Genomic DNA, 15,090 nt, shown 5'->3' with positions numbered 1-15,090 from the left:
ATAAAATGAAGGTATACTACATTGACTGGTTTTCCCTGCATCCACAGAGCCAGTCATCTCATCGTAGAAGGCAATCAGGTTGGTCAGGCATGACTTGCCCTTGGTGAATCCATACCGATTGTTCCTAATCACCATCTCCAAGTGCTTAGAAATGGATTCCTTGAGGATCTGCTCCATGATTTTTCCAGGGTCTGAGGTGAGGCTGGCTGGTCTGTAGTTCCCTGGATACTCTCCCCCACTTCTTAATATGGGCACTGTATTTGCCCTTTTCCAATCATGTGGGACCTCTTCTGAGTGACCTGAGTTTTCAAAGATGATGTCCCGTGGCTCTGCAGTCACATCAGCCAACTTCCTCAGCATCCTTGTGTGCATCTCATCCAGCCCCATGAACTTGTATATGTCCCATTTTTCTAAATAGTCCCTAACCTGTTCTTTCGCCACTGTTGGCTGCTCTCCTCCTCCCCAAACTGTGCTGCCAGGTGCAGCAGTTTGGGAGCTGACCTTGCCTGTGAAGAAGGAATGAAAAGGCATTGAGCATTTCAGCCTTTTCTGCGTTCTCTGTCACAAGATTGCCTCCCTATTCAGTAAGGGACCCACACTTCCCCTAATCCTCCTCTTGCTACCAACATACTTGTAGAAACCCTTCTTGTTACCTTTCACATCCCTTGCTAGCTGCAACTCCAGCTGTGCTTTGGCCTTCCTGACTTTATCCCTCCATGACTGAGCAATGCTCTTATACTCCTCCTTAATTATTTATCCAAGTTTCCATTTCTTATAAGCTTCCTTTTTGTGATTTAGTTTACTGAAGAGTTCCCTGCTAAGCCCAGCTGGTCTCCTGCCATACTTGCTAGTCTTCCTGCACATTGGGATAGTTTGTTCCTGGACTCTCAGTAAGACTTCTTTAAAATACAGTCAGCTCTCCTGGACTCTTCTCCCCCTCAAACTGGCTTCCCAGGGGATCCTGCCCATGAGTTCCTTAGCAAGTAGAAGTCTGCTTTTTTCAAGTCCAGGATCCTTATTCTGCTGCTTTCCATCCATCCTTTCCTCAGGATCCTGAACTCAATCATCTCATGCTCACTGCTGCCCAAGTTGCCATCCACTTGTACATTCCCCACCAATTCTTTCTCATTTGTAAGTAGCAGGTCAAGAACAGCACAGCCCCTAGTTGGCTGCTCCGGCACTTGCACCAGGAAGTTGTCCCCAACACTTTCCAAAACTTCCTGAATTTCCTGTGCACCGCTGTATTGGCCTCCCAGCAGATGTCAGGGTGATTGAAAGCCCCCATGAGAACCAGGGCCTGTGATCTGGAAATGTCCGCTAGCTGTTTAAAGAAAATCTCATCATCCACTAAGAAAGTCTTAGTTTGGTGCTCTATAGCAGACCCCCACCACAACATTACCCTTGTTGCTCTCTCCTCTGCCCCTAACCCAGAGACTTCCAACAGGCCTATCTCCAGTTTCATACTGGAGCTACAAGCAATCATATAGCTCTTTTACATAAAGTGAAACTCTTCTTCCTCCTCCTCTCCTGCACACGAACAATGTGTGCAGCCTCAGGCTGGGGGGGCACGGCGATCACCTGCAGGTGGTGGTGGAGTCAGTAACAGGACCGTGGGAGCGGTGAGTGCCCACAGCCAGCTGCAGTGATGTCTGTGGCAAGGGCAGGCTGAGCAGGGACCACCTGCAGGTGGCCGCAGAGGTGTTGGGGCGGGGTGGTGATGAGCAGTGAGCGGGGACCACCTGCCATCCACACTGTTGGTGGTGGCAAGCAGGGACTGCCTACAGCCACTAGCGGTCACGTTGGTAGAGAGGGGAGGGTGCCAACTGCCCACAGAAGCCGCCGGCAGTCAATCTCGGGGGGGGAGCATATGCCCCTCTGTGCCCCCCCGTGTTGCCTATGCCCCTGCCCCTGCCCCTGCCTGTCTTTCCTGAACTGTTTATACCCATCCATGACAGTGCTTCAGTCATGCGAGCTCCCACCAAGTCTCTGTTATTCCAGTCACGTCATGGTTCCATAATTGCACAAGGACTTCCAGTTCTTCCTGTTCATTTCCCAGGCTCTGTGCATTCATGTACAGGCACAGGGGGCAGAGTCGATTGCTCCGATTTCTTGGGAAAAATAAGAACACCTCCCCTGTTGCCCCTTGTTTTCTCTTCCTCCAGGTCACCGATGTCCCCACTTACCCCAGGGCTTTGGTCTCCATCCCCCTACAAATCTAGTTTAAAGCCCTCTTCACTAGGTTAGAGAGCCAGTCTGTGAAGATGCTCTTACCTCTCCAACAGGTAGATCCCATGCCTTCCCAGCAATCCTTCTTAGAGCATCATCCTGTGATCAAAGCAGCCAGAGCCCTGCTGGCAACATCACCTGTGCAGCCAGGCACTGATCTGCATTAGAATAATGGTCTAGAGCAATTACAAGGGTTAATCGGTTTCTAAAGCCTGTTTGTAGCAAAGATTCAGTTTCATTACTGTGTTAAATAAACAGACAAATACCTTCTGGGAAATTGAAAACATGTAGCAACAAAAAGCAACTAAAGCACTACGTTCCCTTAAAACCCATAACAAAGAAGGAACATGCAGATTTAGCATCGGGTCACAATGACCAATTGTAACTTGTTCAGAAATCCCCAGTTTTGGTGGAATGACCAAATTGGTAGAATGGGAATGCCCAAATTAAGATAATACACATGTGATAGGTTTAGGAAAACAAGGGATTAGGCTGACAGGGCAGAACATGGACAGCATGACAACCACAGGGAAACCAATCAATGGTACCTGTAAATGAAGAGTCATCAGGATAAAAAGAATAAAAAAGGAGGGGTTTTCACAGAAGCGAGTGGGCATCAGCCCCAGACTTCCAAGACTATTGACATTCAACACTGAAGCAAAAACTATTGGGTGGCATTTGCGTACTGGCCAGATGTACCATCCCCTCGTGAAGCCCTAGAACTGGTAAATTGATACTATTCATGTAGTCATTTTGCTTGATTTGCTCACATTTAGTCTTATCTGCTATCTCTGTATATCAATAATATTTTCCTATTATCAAACTGAGGGGTTGTGGTCAGTCAAATTCAGAAAGGTTGGGCCTGCCCAGAGCAAGTAACAGGACTAGGTTGTAAATTCAGTGCCAACGGCCTGATCTCACTCAGAACCTGATGTAGATATAACCTTAAAAGACTAAGGGAAGCCAGACTCTTTCCCTTCCTTAGGCTGTAAAACAAACCACATAATAGCAGAAATATCCTGTTTATTGTTATTAGGGGTGCACTGATAGAGATCTTTGGGTCTGATGCTAATAGCTGACTTTTAAGGAGGCATATCTGCCAATTACTGTTCCAATTTCCAATAGGTAGCCCTGCACCTTGAAGAGCAGTGTCTGGCTGGTAAGTCTGTTGTGGTGGAAGGGGAGGGAGAAGGGGAGGGGCATTGGGGGAGGGGCAGATCAACGCCCCCATGGTGAGGGAGGGAATGGGGCTCGGGCAGGCGCTGCCCAGCTGGGGTAGGGTGGGGCACAGGATGGAGCTGTGGTTCATCCGGGGGGTGCAGGAGGGGTGTGGCTCCCACCACTGCACACACCCCAGGAAGGAATGGGGGTGCATGTGCCCCCCAGATCTGCATGAGGCAGGGCGGGGTGGGCTGCAGCTGTGGGCTGGAGTGGCACCAAGCTCTTCCCAGCAGGAGCTGGGCCAGGATGCACTTGGGGTGGGCAGCAGCGGCACTGGGAGGTGGGGTTGCTCCCCCAATCCTCCTTCCCAGTGTTGCAGCCGCTGCATGCCCCGAGTGTAGCCCGGCCTAGTCCCCTCTGCTAAGAAGAGCCTAGCGCAGCCCTGGCCCCAGTCTGCAGCAGCAGCCCACCCCACCCAGATCTGGAGGACACATACCCCCCCATGACCTCTCGGGGTGCACGCAGTAGCAGGAGACACCCCCCTTCCATCCCCTGGATGAGCCATGGCTCCGTCCCATACCCCACCCTGGCTGGGAAGCACCTGCTGCAGCCCCAGCCCCATTCCCTCCCTCATTGCGGGAGGTGTTGATCTGCCCCCCATGACCCTTCCCTCCCCTCCACCACAGCAGACTTACCAGCTACAAGAAACTCTGCAAGCTGTCGGGCTGTGCTCCTTGCCACCTATGTGCTGGGCTGCAGCTGTGCACACGCATTGGCCATTTATCGGCCACATGATTGGGTACATCAGGCCAATTTCCAATACCGAAATTTTCCAATGTTTTAGACTAGGGTGTTTTTTTGTTTTTTTTTTTAACTTGAGATGCATGTCAGCTGTTTTCTATATCTGTAGTGAGGCTTGAAGTAGATGCAAGTAAATATATCAGATCAAACAGACAACAGCACACACGAAGAATGGCTGTTTCTTTCACAAAAATAATCCATAAATTTAAGCACCAAACACCCCTCAACATTCAGTCTTCAAGGCTGATTCATGTACTGAAAGAGAGCACAGCAACAACAAAAGGGATAGTTCTGTTATCTGGTCAGTTTTTAAGGCAGAGCCGATTTTATGTTTCTTCTTCTGAAAGAGAGAGACAATTAAAAATAATTACTTCTGGAAAGGAAGACATTTCCCCACACATGCCCTGACACTGCAAGGAGTTCTACATGGGCAGACAAGTAAACCCTTGTGCCCTACCAAATTTAATAACAGTCTTGTTGTGTGAAGCGGCAGGATCAGGGCTTAAACTAAAACCCCGGATAACAGAAGGGCCACAGCCTCCAAACATGCAAGTTATTGGTGCCATTAGGTGGCATTTATGTTGCCTAATAACCCTTTGGACCATGAGCACTATGTGTTCAAGTCAACTTCTATGCTTGCCTTCAATGGATTTAAGCTGCTTTCTGCATAGTTGGTATGAGTAAATTGGATTATTTCTTTGGTGGCAGACACCTTTTATCTCACCTACACTAGGACTTGTACCTATCCTACTTTATAAGGACAAACCTATACTTCTTACTAAGGAATATTATTTCAATCTGATTATTGGACTATACTGTAAGTACCATCACAAATGAACAGGACAAAGCTTTTTTTTAATTAAAAATTCAAATAAACAATGACCGTAAGAGATGGTGTTCAGTGTTCATTTTAAAATACCGGTTTTGAAAATCATTACATTTAAATTTTTCTCCTATTTTCCATGCCAGATTTTTGTCCACGCCCGAAACACTGGCAGACAAAATGTCACTAGAGATGTCATAAAACAAAAAAGACAGCAGCATTCCAGCACTGTGTTTATTGCACAGTTCAGTTTTACAGACCATTTTCCACAGCTCTGGTTTTACAATCCAGCTGGTGACTTACTATTTGACACCTAAATGCATCACTGACAGACTGATATGCTACCTCTCAGCCTGTTTGACTTAGGGAAAACCAGCATAAAGTTGCAAACTGTCATGGAGGGACAGATGTGGGGAAATGCAAAGTCTTTCATTGTCATATTTGAATGCTGTCAGTGAATAAGGACTCAGGTACTACTTTCAAAACCATCTCTCTCTGCCCCTCTTCAACACCACTATAATCAAATAAGACCATAATGCCCACAAAACCTACTAGGAAAGCTACTAGGAGCTAGAGGCATCGGTTCTTTGGCTGTAAATCTCCCCACTGCCAGTGCTGTTATGTTTGCAATTTGGACTCAAAGCATTTACCTCCATGGCTAAGCACAGACATTCAAAAAGCCCAGCCTGAATTGATTCAATCTTTCCAGGTTAGTCTAACCTGCATAGATTGAACAAATTTGCAAGTGAATAGACATTCACTTTTGAGTCTGGAAATGCACCCACATGCCTGCAGTGGCTCAGGCTAGAAGGTGGGCAGGATGAGCACTAGAGTGAGGCGGGCAGGATGAGCACTAGAGTGAGCTGTGCTGGGAGGGAGAGGGGGTGTGGCCAAGCCCTGGCAGGCTGGGTATGATTGTGGAGGGCTTTAAAGCCTTACCCTGGCCTGCAGGGACCCCAACCATGGTGTGCCTGGAGGGGGAAGGGGGAAGCAGTCTTTGCCAGACATTTCCCATCCCTGCCCTCACCATTTGAGTGTCAGGAGGCTTGGCCAGCCCCAGCAGCAGCGTAAAGCAGAGATGGGGGTCCCTCCCTGCCCTGTTCCACCAGCACAGACCTGAGCCAGGGTCTGCCTCGCTGGGGTGGAGCAGCCCATGTCAGGGTCACTCCCTGATCACTGCTGCAGCAGTAGAGATGGGGATGTGGCCAGGTGCCAGCCCAGCATGGCCCCTTTGGCAAAGGGGGCAGGGAGGGGGTTTATTCTTGGGGCTGGCAGACCCCACCTGTGGTCCCTGGGTGGGGAAAGGGGAGGGAGGAGGAAATAACCCCCTTTCCTGACCCTTCTCTTCAGGGGGCCATGCCATACATGCCGCACCCCCGTCAATCCAGCAGTGAGCATGGAGCAACCCTGACATGGGCTGCTGCATCCCAGCCAGGCAAACCCCAGCTTAGGTCCATGCTGGTGGAACAGGGGGTGGAGGCAGAAATTAACCCCCCTGTCTCTGTGCACTTCACACTGCTGCCAGGGCTTGCCATGGCCCCTGCCACTCAAGCAGCAAGCAGGACAAAATACCTGACGGGGGCTACTGTGCCCCTGCCTGGCACCTGGCTGGGTACTGGTGGGATAGGGGAGTGATGGGGGGAATAAACTTTTTCCCTGTCCTTTGCCTTAGGGGGGCCGGCGTCTAGCCACACCCCCACTTCTGCTCCAGCTAGAAAGCAGAGCGGCAGGGCCATCCCTCCTCCACTGAAGCAGATATAGCCCAGCCCAGGGCTGTAGAGCATCCTGGGATGCTGGGGGACTCTGGTTTAACTTAAACCAGGAAGGATTCTGGGACAGAAATTTCATAAACTGGTTTGACCTCAAATAGTTAAGTCTGATAGGTTAATTCAGTTAGGTTTATCTCAGGTTTTAGCCATTTTGAAACTGGTTTACATGCACTGAACTTCTGTTGTTACAGATTTTAACCAGTTTCTCATCACTTAAACCGGTTTATGTGTAACTTCTCTACCTAGCCCTTGTGAGCAGGCCTTCTATGGTAGAATCTAAGCGATCCAGCATCATTTGTAAACTCTGCACATCACAAAGCAGAGAAAAATGCTCTCAGCTAAATTTAAATAATGCTTCTCATCCTTTTTTCTGTTTGGCCCTTAGGTCTTGCAGTGCCTTGGAAATTCACAGATAAAGCAATGGAAGTTCAATGATTAAAGGATTATCTACCTGTGCTTGGAGAACTGGGTTTCTGAATCCAAGTCTTTTCTTTTTTTGAGTAAAATATCTCTTCCTTATAAAAGTGAAGAAAGACTTCCAATGCACCTCACTCCCCAGTTCTTACAGTTGTGGGCCCTAAAACATATTTAAAGCCTAAATGGTTGCATACAAATAAAACAGCAAATTCTTTCTTCACAACACCAGATTGCAGCACACTTTGCAAAGCATGTTGGCCACAGTTCTTTTTTCCACAGGGGAGAAACTGCTGAAGGCAGTTATTTGAACAATGTTGCAATGCTTTTGACCAGTCTAATTTCTCAAGCACAAGGGAAGAGTTGTTGGCAGGAAATAAGGGGGCTTTTTTTTTTCAGAAAGTGGGGAAAGATTGAGGAGGGAAAGCTGGGAAACATATTGTATGCTTTTGGTCCCTTGTGTCTGATCACATTCCCAACTCTTCATCTAAGATTTCAGTATTATTTGCGAATAGCCAGGTATTTCACAGACTTTGCTGTAGTGGTTTCAGCTCAGAGCTCTGGAGACATGATACTAACATTTCAGACGACACGCAACAGAATGGTTCCAAAGAAAACTAAGATACAGAGGCTGGGTGAGAGGGGAGGGGAAGTATGAACCATTACTTACCCATAGAAGAAAGCCATTTGACAAACAGACCTTCTTTGATGACATTCAAGCAGGTCTGAAACACAGAAAAGTCTTTTGGGAAAGTCTCCTTCATTTTTGAATGAATAAACTATCCAGTGACTAGAACTTGATCTGTGGGGGTGTATTTAAACATACTGTCCATGATCAAGTGCATCCTGCACATGAAAGTTTTATCACTGACACGCAATTGCAGTAGTGCGGACTCTCTCCATAACACAGGGTTTTTTTCCTTTTAGGCATTAACTTCCATAAGGAATGGAAAACTTGAGCCTCATTCTGATTTTCACTGTGTAAAAGGAAAATAAAGTTGGAAACTTGTTTCTGATAGACATGCATTCCACTTTACTAAGCTAGATCTTTTGCCCTTTCCTGCTCTAGGCAGCATAGCCATCATGAGCTTGTGAGCGACCAATAAAATTCAACTGCACAATGGAAAAAAAGCGTATGTCTGTTTCAAAGAAAATGCGCAGGAAACCTAGATACAGCATCCATAAGGTATTAGCACAACTGTCCAAGCACCACAAACTGTGATAATTTTCTTAATGTTCACTTTCAGATATGTTGTATCAGGGCATGCATAATAATGCAGATGTCAACACTGCTCACTTTTCAGAGGTGGCAAGGAAGAGAGAGGGGCTTGGATTGCACAGATCTGCACAATGTACAAGGAGTTAACAGCCAATTTTGAAAGCACCACTGAGTGGGTCTGGGAGGACTCTTGGTTGCACAGAAAGAGAATAAAATAAAAAAGAGTAGCAGAGTCAAGCAGAACCCCAAGGGGACATCTGATCTCCTACAGGGGGTGCACCGTGCGCAAGAGGCACAACCTGAGCCCAAAGCTGATTCATATCCCACTGACAGGAAACAGAGCTCTGAGAATGCATATGGGCCTATTGTGAACACCTGCATGATAGTTCTGTGAATCGTCTCTCATTGGAGTGGGTCATGAAAGAGTGCCACTAATCCACCCTGGCTCCACAACCTCCCTGCCCCCAAATTTCCCCCAACAGTGAAAGTATGACTTCCTAAGGTCAATTTCCCCTCTTACCCTGAGAAGCAATTACTTTGCAGATGAAAACAAAATACAAGCAAAAACAAGCTGCACATACTTGATTCTAACAGTGTTTCCAGCTGGAGAAACATTTACTTGTAATGACAGTTCAGTCTTTGAAGTGAACCAGTGACCACTTTAACTGTTTAGTTATTTCAGCTCAAAGGAAAAGTCTGTGTTAGCAGCAGCAGCGATTGCTGTTGAAAAAGAGCGTGCAGTACACAGTAGGAAATTGCACCATGTCATCTTTGGCTATGCATCAGGTCATCTCTCCAATTACATGGGTCATACCATGTCATCATTTATCAAGGAACTTCCAGGGAATAGTCAGATGTTAAATTGTGAACAAATGCAGTCTCGGGGTGCGTGATAACTCTGGCTCATTTCTTTCCAAACTTCAATGAGTCAGAGCTTTCCCAGAATGACTTTAGGAGTCATACCTCTGGGTACATGCCATGCTGACTGGGCACTCACCACATTGTTGTGTTTGGATCCCATATAATGGACTTGTGTGTTTTTTTGAGAGTGGTTCTTAACCTTTTTAGACCTCAGGCACCCCTGGATAGACTTAAGCTGTCCTTAGAAAATACCAGCTCTTACATTTTCACTTTTTCCACTATAGAAAAATAGCATAGTTTTTTTTCTGTTGCAAAGAACTCAGAAAGATCACAACTATGGATTTGTATTTGAAACCTTTGGGCTTACCCTGTGAATCATGTTTGCACATCTACAATGCTAATGTTGTGTGGTACCCCATGGCATCCTTGAAAGGATCTCAGAGCACCCTGAGAATCAATATTTTAACTGCTTCCACTGACTCTACTCAAGTGCAGCCCTAGGTGCATCTATACATGCAATTAATTTGAAGCAATAAACTCTGGAGCAGTTTGAGCCAAAGTAAACTACTCCCGGGTACAGCATCTACATGTGCATCTGGGACAGCAGCAATTTAAGCTGAGGCAGAGCAGTTTACACCAGGACTGCTCAGCCCTGGGCTCTGGGTGGTGGTGGTGGTGTCAGGTTGTGGAAGGGTTGGCTGGGATTTAAGAGTGCTAAAAAAAACAAAACTGCAGAGCTGTGAGGCTAGGCAGCAGGCAGGAGTCTGGCTTCCTGCTGCCTAGGTGCAATTTCCACCTGTGGTTAGCATCTACACATGTATTTAATCGCAGTAAATTGCCCTGGCCTAAGATCTGACAGTACAATCTTACTGTACCATAAATTTGTTCACTGTGGCCTAAAACTGTCATGTGTAGATGGTGATGCTTTACTTCTCAGCTAATTAGTCTACTCCACAGTAAAGCACACGTCTAGACACAGCTGCTCTTTCCTTGGTTTCTCTGGCACACTTTTAGGTTGGTATGCCACTGAAGAAGTAGGACCTTATGACCTAAATGCCCAAAGCAAAAATGATGGCACATTCTCTCAAGAAACCCCAACCACATAAGCAGTCTCAGTGCTTCAACCTTGCAGGAGTTCAGGAAGGGAATTCTTTCCACCAATGCCACCTGAGAAAGGAAGCATGCAACACCAAGACAAGATATTCCATCTCTTTGCTACAGTCAAACAAATGTAGGCAAAAGGAAAAGACATCCTACCTTATTTTCCTAAGTACTCCAGGGATTCTTTGGCTTAGATCAGAGTCCCTTGGGGTTTTCAGGCTCTCCCACTTGCCCTGTAATAGCCTTGCTGTTTCAGGTCTCTTCTCTCTAAAGTGACTGAGAAGAACCTTAAGAGAACTTCTGGAACCAACTTCCAAGAGAAGTGGTGCTGGCTCCTACCCTGGGGGTCTTTAAGAGGAGGCTAGATGTACACCTTGCTGGGGTCGTCTGACCTCAGTACTCTTCCCTGCCATGGCAGGGGGTCGGACTCGATGATCTGCTCAGGTCCCTTCTGACCCTAGAAACTATGAAACTATGAACTGCAATTTTCCAAGCAAGGTGACCCCTTCTAGCAGCTTCATCAGGTGATCAAAATTTACAATCATATGATCCATTGCTTACTTAACAAGTCTGCCTAGATAGACTGGGAGTATTTTAGTCAAGTTAATTCATCTCCCTTAGGATCCAAGGGTATCATCATTTAAGTAAAGACTGCCAAATTTTATCTATACTCCACTGTTAGCCCCATGTCCATCTTATGGCATTTCAACCCAAGACAGAGATGAGAGAGAAGGCAAATAAGCTCAGCATTTGAAACTGAGTTTTTACACAGAGGCTCCCAATATAAAATATAATTCATACACCGGGCATTAGAAATATTTTCCAGATTATCACAAGGGGTCTCACTGATGCTTCAGGTTGGTTTGTCTGGCTCAGCAAATCAAATTTGTGGTGACTGATGATACTGTGGCACTTTTCCAAGAATACAATACAGGACATTTACAAGTGAGAACTTTTCTTCCTTAGATTCTTAAAATACTTTATTTTGAACAAAACAATGCAATACAACAAAGTGAAAGCAGTTAGGCGATTTCAGTTACTCTTTAATACAATATTAGCTTGACCACACAGATTCACTTTAAAAATCACACAAAATGAGTTGCAGGAAAATTCTCATTTCTGATCCCTGCAAGAAATCCTTGGAAAAAGCGTCTCAAATCAGAGCGAAGAGTTCATCAACTAACATATTATCCAACCACACCTCCAGCTTTCTGTGGCCCTGGAATGTTTATAGGGCAACCACCTTTATGAAATTCACATTAAAATCCAGGACAGGTCAGTAAAGCAAGTACAAATGTAAACATTCTTAAAATCTATGCATGCCTGAGCCAGTTAAAAGTGCATCTCCTAAAAGGTGCAAATAGCCTACCCTGTCCCTCCATGTGTATAAAGGACACTGTTTGCCAAGGTAACTTGACTTTACCAAGCACCTCACCTTCTCTCAAGAAACCACCCCCCCAACATTTTAAATTACTTAAAACAAAGCCACAGATGGCGCTGCTAGAATTTTCTTTTTAAACTAAAGTTTGGACAACCTGGCTGTGTCAGAATGGACTGCACTGCTGAGTCAAATCTATCTTTCATAACATGCAAGAAAAACTAAAAATGTAAATGTAATTTGTTCCCCATGTTGTAATGGACTGCAGATCCTTGTTGATTAGTGATTAAGGAAAAAGCAAAATATTGCCTTTATCAGGGATTGAAAGGAACTGTAGATTTTACCATTCCCTTTCCCTATGTTAACTAGGCTCCAGTAAATATATCTAACTAGAAAATGTCAGCTAAGTTAAAGTCAGCATCTGAGACATTAAGTATTTCAAGGGAAACTCAACAGAAAATTACATGTCTGAATCTCAGAGTTCCTAATGGAACAAGGGTACCACAACAAACACACAAATTAGAATATCAGAGCCTAAAATCCTTTTTTAAAACCAACCAGCTAGAGTCCATTTTTTTTTTAAAAAGCAACTGAAGCAGGAAACCAAATGCACAGAAAGTCCAGAGTAAGCATTTACACAATAAAGGTAGAGAGAAAACATGATAAGAGACCATTAATATTAAGTAACCTGAGAAACAGACACCATCAGAATACGAAAAAGAAGAATGAATACACACTTGTCTTAATTTTCTCCCTCCTCCCCAATAAATGCAAGGGCTTTCTTCAAGCAGCTAAAAGAAGTTTTGGACATGGTTCAATATTCTTTAAGGCTTTTCTTCAGTATTTCAAGGCATTTCACCAAGTATCTCTACATCCAAAAAACAATTCCTCAGCCTTCAGCAATGGAAAGAGACAAAACAGACTGATAGGAATATCAGTTCCAAAGCTGCACTTGTACAGTGGTCTTCTCATGAGCTGCAACTTTTCCCAGAAGCACAAAAGCTGATCTGCTCTGCGGACACTTTAGAATCTGCAGAGGGGTTTTGTTGACAAGGGAGCAGCAGAGAGGAATCCTTTGGAAGGAGCCTAGTTCTACTTTCAGGAAAGTTAGTGGGAGTTTTGCCATCAGGTGCGAGTGGGAGCATGACTGGGGCCCAACAGAAAAGAAGATTCATGTTCAATCTATGCAAAATGGATGCCCAGATAATATATGGCAAAAGGAACCATGAATGAAAGATGTCCATTAAATCTCATTTGACCTAAAATAGTCTGCAGCCTTTAATGATATTTGTTTGTAAGTAGACATTAGCAGAAGAATATCCAAAATCTGAACTAGAATTCATTCTTTGGAAATGTAGAAAGGAAGCTGGTAAGTCCAAACCTCCAAATTCTGAATAAATATGACATCTCCAAACAGTTTAATATTTTGACAAGTTTTAGAAGAGGCAGCAGCCTTGCTGAAGACCTGTACTCAAAAGTTTCAAAAACCAATACCAGTAGTTACCAGTTCCCTTCCCCCTCCCCTGTCTTTCATTTTGAATCCATTTACTTTATAATGAGAAGGCACATTTAAACGTAATGTATAAGTAAAGTTGTACCAATACCATTCAAACACTTTGCTGGCAACAGAAGACAGATGAAATAAGCCCAATTAATTGATTGCTTTACTCTGCAAACTCCTCAATATTCCTTCACAGATGCATCTATAAACCTCTCACAGAAGAGTTAAGTAGTTTAGAGCAACCTTCTGGTAAATGGAATTGAAGTCACTAAAGCTAGAATTCTCAGGCTTTAACCAAAGAGAAAATAATTTAGGCTGTAGTGGAACCTATTTAAAAATTCGGTGTTGGAAAGGCAAAGGTTATTTATTGGGGAAATATCTGACACCAAACTGTTTCCTTTCATAAATACACATTCAAGTACAGACAAGGCAGCTGTTTTTTTCTCCTTGGCCATTTCCACAAAATAAACAGAAGGAAACTTGCATTGAACATTTAAAGTCAAATGATTCCCTTAGACAGGGTTGGGGCTCCCACAGAACAGAGGGAACTAGCCACACTCATGAAAAGAGTAATGTTTGGCCCTTCAGATTCACTGCTGCATTTGCAATAGTATAAGGGTCTGGGTTTGTAACCCAAAATCAACAGAAAAGTTAATCTGGCATTCATTTGGATCTTCCAAAGAAGGAAGCCTCATTTAAGACAACAATTTAGACTGAAGAGAGTTAACAAACAGCAGGTCTATACAAGGGGAAGTTTCTGAAACAGTTTTTCTATACACTTTCCCTCTAATTTTACTTTCACAGTGGAAAAGAGCAGAAACTGTTATTTTACTGTGTATATGTGATTAAGAAGGTAATTTAATATACTCCTGAATTATATGTTATCATCTTAAATGTTTGCTTTTGTTAATCACACTTTGTAGCAAAGTCAAATATGGAACTACAGAATATATAATTAAGACAAATGAGCTCTCAGCTAAAACAAGAAAAGGTAGAGAGAAACCCAGTTAGATTACTGTGCCTGGAAGAAGGTGAGTTGTGCTGTGCATTGGAAAAATGTAATAGTTTGCTTTCTAACATGGAATTAACCAGAACAAACAGCTGTCAGCCTGATGTAAATTGGGTGACATCTTCTAATTGTTCAGTAGTAGAACCGGGTGCAAAAACACTGTGCTGGGCTATCAATTTTGCCATATGGTTCCCCTCTCTCCACAGCAACTGGCTAACTTGAGAATTTCTAAACTGCATCATTTACATAACATAGCACAGATACAATTTAGATGAGTGTAGAAAGCTTTCACTTAAGGAATCTGAAATAATCTACTTGGATGAACCGAGTAGCATCCTTGACAGATGCAAGAAATCCAGCAGGGTACCAACTTTAAGTTTTTATCCCTGCTTGCTTATAGAAGCGATTTGATTCTGTAAAATAAGAGTTAATTTTAAAAGAAAATGTTTAAGAAATATGTCATGAAGGGACATATGCAAGTCTCCTGACATAAATCTCCTGGATTCACGCAGATGACCAGGGTTCCTGGTTTCCCGTTTCCCACAGAAAAACAGAGAAAACCACAGATTTCCCCTTTTTATCAGAGAAAACACGGATTTCTCTTTTTAGCAGAGAAACCTGTGGATTCTCTGCTTTTACAAACAGCTCTGCAGGCTGGTTGAGCACCAGCCTGCAAAAGCTGTATGCAAACAGGGCAGGAAACCCCCAACCCTGCCTGGAGAGGAAGGGAAGGGCAGGGCCTGAGGCTGTTGGTCAGCCACAGCTCTGCTCAGCTCAGCTTTACTCTTCGCTCCTGGAGCCTGAGGTAAGTGGGGTTTGCAGGGGGC

At 44.5% G+C, this 15,090-nt stretch overlaps 1 long non-coding RNA gene across 1 annotated transcript; it reads left to right on the top strand.

The window, feature by feature from the left end:
- LOC109321484 lies at window positions 1-14,860 on the top strand. The gene is made up of 3 exons (XR_002104065.1): window positions 1-11; window positions 4,661-4,664; window positions 14,201-14,860. It is a non-coding gene; the product is annotated as an uncharacterized LOC109321484 (long non-coding RNA).
- The last annotated feature ends 230 nt before the right edge of the window (window positions 14,861-15,090 follow it).

Source organism: Crocodylus porosus, unplaced genomic scaffold, assembly GCF_001723895.1.
Source record: "Crocodylus porosus isolate Cpor-Errol unplaced genomic scaffold, CroPor_comp1, whole genome shotgun sequence".
NCBI lineage: Eukaryota > Metazoa > Chordata > Crocodylia > Crocodylidae > Crocodylus > Crocodylus porosus.
This window is presented reverse-complemented; position numbering and strand designations above follow the sequence as displayed.